Genomic DNA, 6,649 nt, shown 5'->3' on the forward strand with positions numbered 1-6,649 from the left:
TGCTCGAGTGTCCGATTTTTGCAAGAGATAGATATGTTATTGAGCAAAAATTGGGCATCGCGATGACGGGTGAGAATCTGCCCGCGGCCCTGGGGGACAAAATGAGGAATGAATTCCTGGAATATTGTAAGTACATTGTTGGGGTGGTAAACAAAAGAAACTGTGATAAGCTGTGATGTTAGGGTTAAGTTTTATTGTTGTGCCGTGTTAATTTGTATATTTATTTGTATTGGTTTTATTTTTATTGTAATGTTTAAATTGTTAATTTTAAAGTGACTTTTAATTATTGTATTTTATTATTATTTTGAAAATTTTATTGTATATTGTAAATTCGTATTTTAAAATTTTATTGTATTTTAATATTATGTGCCCATATTGTAAATAAAGAAAATTGTGTTTATTATTGATTAAAGAAAATAAATGTCTCTAGACTATACTCTAGAGAAAAAGCAGACAACACCCTGCGATGGCGGGTGCTTTTAAAAAAAAAAAAAAAAAAAAAAAAAAAAAAACCTAACCTAACCTTTTTTTTTTTTTTTTTTTTTTTTTATAGTGGAGAATGCATTTAGGCATACCCAGAGCGCTCGGGGAAAGGGCCCTGGGTTATGTCGGACTCACACCGCAGAATGCGGCGACTACCGACTAAACTCCACTGTGTTCCGTCTCTCCGCTATATTGGCAGGGTCGCGGGTATTTGGTGTAACCGCTTCCGTAACCCCGTCAGCGGCAGCCTATTTTTTATATAGGCCCATCGCGATTAAGACCTGGCTAGTGTTCGCCAGTTCCTCCTTCCTGGGGGGCGGCGTGAACGGAACACGTCTCACGCCGCCTCACCGCACCGGACGATGGATTATGTCCCCGTTCCACCGTCCGGCACCCAACATTAGGGAAGCAAGTCGCGACCGTGTACAGCGGTCGCGACTCGGCGACTGCGCCCAATAAGACGTCGCCGCCGAATAGGATCCGCGTTGGGATCTCCCTCGCGGACCCGCTCTGCTTCCTCCTTCTGCGACATCACATCTTCACAGAATGTGATAGCCGCGCGCCACGATCTGTCGCTGCCAACCATTGCGCGAGCTATGGAAGGCAGGGAGAGATCAGGGCCGACGACTGCGACTAGGTGAGCACGGGGCTCGGACCACGCGGGGCACACGGCGAGAGTGTGGTCTGCCGTGTCCTCCGGACTGTCACACCAATGGCAAGCCATTTGCGGCTCCCGCCTGGCGACTTTGCACAAGTACCACCCGAAACAGCCGTGTCCGGACAGCACCTGTGTCAGGCGGAAGGTAATTGCCCCATGCCGCCTGTCGCACCACTCGCGTAGGACCGGTCGGATAGCTTCGACCGTCCTCGCTCCTGCGCTGGGCCTCTCGAGCCGGCGTTCCCACTCCCTGAACCGCCGCTCGAGAGCATCAGCCCTCCATTGCTGGACTTGCTCCAGATATGGATTAATTCCATGCGATCTGGACGCGGCGACGCGGCGATAAACGTCCGCCAGCATCTCGGCATCCAGGTCCCACGGGGGCGTCCCAGCCATGACACACGCGGCCTCGAAGGACACTGTGCGATATGCCCTCACGACTCTGAGCGCCATGAAACCTAACCTAACCTAACCTAACCTAACCTAACCTAACCTAACCTAACCTAACCTAACCTAACCTAACTAATCTGAGGTTTCTATAGAAGTTAGGTTTGTGTAGGTGAGGTTGCTGATAAAGTTAGGTTAGTGTAGGTGAGGTTAGGTTAGGTTAGGTTAGGTGAGTGTCGCTGAAGGTGTGGTTGCTTAGTGAAAAACCGTTGGGGCCAAGTTCTTCCTCTCCTCGTGTTGAGTAAAATAAGCCCAAACACGAAGGGTATCGGCCCAGAGGTTTACAAGATAGTATGAGGGGGGGTGAGGTAAACTTTCCAAAGGGAAATATTGAGCTGTTGGAACCACGTTGTTGTTCTTAGTCCAACAGCTTAGGAGATTGGGGTGAGGGGGGGGAGGGGTATTTTTCTCGAGGGGGGGGGGGTAACTGTTGGGGCCAAGGGACAGGTCTTGAGAAGGCGAGTTGAACGAGCCCTTACACGGGGGTGTTTGTCCAACAGCTTAGGAGTTTAGGATGAGGGGGGGTGGGGTGTGTGTTTTTTCGAGGGGGGGGAGTTTAACTGTAGGGGCCAAAAGATTGCTCTTGAGAAGGCGAGTTCAATGAGCCCTAATACGGGGGTGTTGCTCCAACAGCTTAGGAGTTTAGGGTGAGGGGGGGTGGGGTGTGTGTTTTCTCGAGGGGGGGTTTAACTGTTGGGGCCAAAAGATTGCTCTTGAGAAGGCGAGTTGAATGAGCCCTTACACGAGGGTGTTGCTCCAACGGAGTTTAGGTTGAGGGGGGGTGAGGTTTGTGTTTTCCGGAGGGGGGGGGGGAATTTCATGAGGTGAAAGGGTATGGACTCCCGGTTTGAACAAGCCTAACACGGGTAGTAGGTTTCTCGGCTTCTGGTGGTGGAGTGTCAGCGCTGGACTGCAGACTGGTGATATTAAATAAATAATAAATATAGTGTCCGACCGAACTTTCGGTTTCGGTTTCGGTTTCGGCCGAGTTTCGGCCAAAAATCAAGTTTCGGCCGCAGTTTCGGTTTCGGCCAAAATCGGCCGAAACTTTTGCCGAAACCGAAAGTTACCTATTTCGCAAGTTCAGTGAACTAAAGCGTCTTATTTACGGTCCATCTTGACGTACGTCCCGCCAAGGTCATACACGATGCACGACGCAAAACGACAGTGAATAGCGTTGACGTACGTCAATAATTATTATTATTATCTTGCTGGATGTGCACGACCAACTTTTCATCCAGTGAGCACCCCCACCACCGCGAACGTCGTGCAGATGGACAGTGAATAGCGCGGACGTACAGCAGATTAGTGTTGCCAACAGAAATTAATGTAAATACTTGGAAACGTGGCCTATTGATATGATTTTTTTGTGATAACTTACTGAGTACATGAGCAAGCAAGAAACGGTTTTTTATATTTTTATGTACACAGGAAATCCCAATTATCATTACTTTTGGATCAACCTTGTACACATGGACAGTTTATATTCAGAAGTTATTATTTTAAAAGAACTCCAAGGCGAATTGTTGAATAACACAGATTTTATGCAAAAGTCCACTGCAGAAAAATGGCAATTTATTAAAAAAAAATATCTTGACGAATTTGTTCGTTTAAAAAAATGATTAGCTATATACTCTCTGTTCCCGCCACTTCAGCATTTACTGAAAGAGTCTTTTCGGTCATGAATGTGAAGTGGCGGGAAGAGAGAAACCGAGCTTCATTAAAAATTAATTAAAAATGAGCTCTCGAAATATATAAATTTAGATTTGGAATGTTTGGATTCATATAATTCATTTAAAAATAATGAAAAATTGTTAGGTACTGCAAAAAGTACAAAAAAATACATTTTTAAAAATATTTATTTACTCTATATTTACCTCCTTTAAAATCAGATATACTCTATATCTTCAAATAAAAATTGGCAACCCTAGCCATGCTTGATGCGCGCACGATCGTCAGTAGGATACATCCAGCACCGCGGCCTTGAGCTTACGTACGTCGGGGATTGACCGTGAATAAGACGCTTTAGTTCACACACGTTCACGCTCGCCTAACTTCGTTTTCCTCGGCAACGCTTTGACGGACGCTGTCAAAGCGTTGGTTGACCCACACTGGTGGAAACAATTTTTGATTATCTATGTTGAGATTGGAACTGGGTGTAAATGTAATTAATAATTATTATTTTTATATAAGAGGTACCTAAAAGAGACTTATTATTCTTCTAAGTACAAATACCAATCCAAAGTATTAAAGACTCTTTAATAAAGAGAAAGATCTCAAAATACCAAAACTTAGTATTTAAAGTAACAGTAACAATTACTGATTTGATTTAGATGACTGATTTAAGATTTTACCGAGAACTTAATTTGAAAAAATAATAAAAATTAAATTTGTTATCATTAATATTTTAAAAATATTATTTTTTTATTTTATATTAAATAAATGATTACAACAATATACTGTGTTTTCCTTTCATGCCCTAATTAAGGCAAAATAATAGGTAAAATGCACCAAAGTTCAGTATTTTTAGAAATTTCATACTAGACCACGTGAGTTTCGGTTTCGGTTTCGGTTTCGGCCGAAACTGAAGCCACGGCCGAACATTCGGTTTCGGTTTCGGTTTCGGCCTGGAAACCAGTTTCGGTCGGACACTAGTTACAAACATACAAACATACAGGTGAAGCTAATATAAAGCGTGTAAAAAGGGTTACACGTGCGAAGTTTGGATCTTAATAACTTCCCAACCGTGTACCCGATCGCCAAGATGGTGGTGTCAATAAATTGGTCACAATTAGGCCTACGTGTTGATATAAAAACCTTTTTGGTGCGACGCAAGCTGTGGATGTAATAGCCTTCCGAAGTGTTCTCCTTCCCTGGGATGAATCCCGTCCGCTCCAGACACTACAAACACTGGATATTGTTGATGGTTATGTTATGAATGCGATAACTCACTTTTACGCGCGTGGCTCTAAAATTACTATTTTTTAATAATTTTATATCGCGGAGCCAATGTTGATCGTGTAAAGTCTAGGTGATTACTTTAATAGTTAGGTTAGTTTTGGTTAGGTTAGGTTAGTGTCAAAGTTAGGTTAGATTAGGTTAGGTTAATGACATTAACCTAACCTAATCTAACCTAACTTTGACACTAACTTAATGTCAAAGTTAGGTTAGTTTAGGTTAGGTTAATGTCAAAGTTAGGTTAGTGTAGGTTAGGTTAATGTCAAAGTTAGGTTAGTTTAGGTTAGGTTAATGTCAAAGTTAGGTTAGTTTTGGTTAGGTTAACGTCAAAGTTAGGTTAGTGTAGGTTAGGTTAATGTCAAAGTTAGGTTAGTTTAGGTTAGGTTAATGTCAAAGTTAGGTTAGTTTTGGTTAGGTTAACGTCAAAGTTAGGTTAGTGTAGGTTAGGTTAATGTCAAAGTTAGGTTAGTTTAGGTTAGGTTAATGTCAAAGTTAGGTTAGTTTAGGTTAGGTTAATGTCAAAGTTAGGTTGGTGTAGGTTAGGTTAATGTCAAAGTTAGGTTAGTTTAGATTAGGTTAATGTCAAAGTTAGGTTAGTTTAGGTTAGGTTAATGTCAAAGTTAGGTTAGTTTAGGTTAGGTTAATGTCAAAGTTAGGTTAGTTTAGGTTAGGTTAATGTCAAAGTTAGGTTAGGTTTCTGACCTGGGTAGGTTTCTCTATAACAACTTAAAAAAAAAAAAAAAAAAAAAACAGTAACTTAAAATATTTCTGTAGCCCTTTGTAGAAGTCCAAATTCAAAAATTTTCAAATATTATTTATCAGTTATAATTTTTTTATTTAAAAAAAAATTAAAAAAAAATAGGTATAAAATTGTGCAAACCGAGTTGATGTGCCTAAGAGATGTGGACTGGGAGGGTGGGTGGGCGCTGCGTTTCGTTTTTCGCTGATTTCTCCTAAACCGGTGGGCGGATTTTTACAAATTTGGTATCAAATGAAAAGACTTTTTGAGCCGCATCCCTGGACACCAAATGTAATGGGGTGCATAGCCCAGTTTAATAGATATGAGAGGTGGCTCCCAACGTGATTTTCCTCATTTTCTCCTAAACAGGTGAGCAAATCCTCATAAAATTATTGTTAAACGATAGATCTCGCTATTGCGCATCCGTAGACACCAAAATAAATAATATTCATTAACTGGTTAATTAATTATTAGAGGGAGAGATTTAGCACTTTTGGAAGTGATTTTCCCCTACTCCTCCTCAGCGGGTTGATAAATTTTCACAATATTAGTTTCAAATAAAAGTTCTTATCGATGCGCATCTATGCATACCAAATTCAATGAAATTGAACATACGGTTAATAAAATATACGAGATAAGATTTTAACGCTAATCCGCACTATAAAACTCGGTTGAACAATAATTATTATGTAGTTATTTTGTTATTTACTTTTATTTTTATTTTAGACCCCCTGTCTAACACCGTCTTTGAAGTCTTTAGGGTAAAAACAACAAAAACTTCACGTTCACAAATAAAATAAAATAAAATAATGCTGTTTTAAAATTGTTATATTATTATGTAGTTAAATGTATTATATTATAATATAGAAATGAAAAAAAAAATTAGTTGTAACTACCTTTTATAACTACTATCCTCCTTAAGCAGTAATTTACAAGAATAAAGAATAATAATAATTAATTTTTACATATTAATGTCTTAAGTGATTCACTTAAGATACTAAAAGATAAAAAAATACACTACAAATCCAATATATAGTATAGTATATAAATTATAATATCATCTGATGTCGATAACTCGCCGATAAACTAAAAAATAATAATTAGCATGCCCACCCGGGCTCGAACCCCGGCCCTTTTGGGTGGACTTTAATCACAGAGTGCTGCTTCGTTTATTAAAGTTTTTCATCCGTCGCATAGATGGCCTTGTTTCCAAATATAAACATTTTCATTATATCTATCGATAATCATAATAATACGCATAAATAGATAAAAATTAATTTAATGTAGAATTTATTTTAATCGTCATTTCTATAGTACTGTCCTAAAAATGGCTTAATGGAGTGTTCACGACAGATCGTTCGATA

The sequence above is a fragment of the Colias philodice genome, chromosome 17, assembly GCF_061535455.1.
Source record: "Colias philodice isolate Cphi_HAF_F1 chromosome 17, ilColPhil1 Martin Lab GWU primary, whole genome shotgun sequence".
Lineage (NCBI taxonomy): Eukaryota > Metazoa > Arthropoda > Insecta > Lepidoptera > Pieridae > Colias > Colias philodice.